Below are 850 nucleotides of genomic sequence, written 5' to 3'. Positions count from 1 at the left end.
TTCAAGCCAGCCTGAGTTCTGAATTCTTTCAACACACATGGTCTCTTACACACAGAGAAACAGAGAGACAAAGATACAGAAATCAGACACACACACAGAGAGAACTTGTCTTGGTTGTAAACACCTATAATCCCAGTATTTTGGAGGCTGAGGCAGGAGGATTGCTGCAACTATGAGGCTCGCCTGAGCTACAGATTTTGCCTTTATCTTAAATAACCAAACAAAACTGGGGCATGTAAAGGTCACCTTGAGGCTGGAGAGATGGCTCCAAAGGTAAATGGACTTGTGCAAGCCCAAGGACTTGGAACCCATGTAAAAAGCCAAACAGCAACTTAGCCTGAAGCTCTGAGGACAGGTAGCCCGGAGTATGTATGCAATGAAAAGAAATAACAAGAGTGACCCTATTCGGCAAGGTGGCACTTGGACTCTTCTGTAGCTTGCTGTCAATACTTACAGCACATCTCTGTAATCTATATTACCCCTTTGCTCTGAATGAAGTTATCTTGGCAGTTGGAAAGATGACTGAATGGTTAAGAGCACTTGCTGCTCTTCCAGAGGATCAGGGTTTGGCTCCCAGCACCCATACCAGATGGCTCACAACTGCCTGAAGCTCCAACCTAGGTAATCAAATACCTTCTTCTGGCCTCAGTAAGCATGGAACACATACAATACACATACATATACACACAGATAGACCCATTATTTAAAAAGCAGTTAACAGAAGCTGTGGAGTCAACCACCATATACAAATGCAAGTATCTTTTGTCTATAGGAGGCACCAACCCTACAGAAACATGGAGGTCTCTAACTTAGCACAGCTGCCAAGTCTGATTATTTCCCTCGACACAAC

The 850-nt window shown here is 44.0% G+C and overlaps 1 non-coding gene across 1 annotated transcript; it reads left to right on the top strand.

The window, feature by feature from the left end:
* Nucleotides 1–716: 716 nt before the first annotated feature.
* On the top strand, nt 717–850 carry LOC114625223. The gene has a single exon (XR_003712029.1).

Source organism: Grammomys surdaster, unplaced genomic scaffold, assembly GCF_004785775.1.
Source record: "Grammomys surdaster isolate TR1022 unplaced genomic scaffold, NIH_TR_1.0 213, whole genome shotgun sequence".
Classification (NCBI taxonomy): Eukaryota; Metazoa; Chordata; class Mammalia; order Rodentia; family Muridae; genus Grammomys; species Grammomys surdaster.
This window is presented reverse-complemented; position numbering and strand designations above follow the sequence as displayed.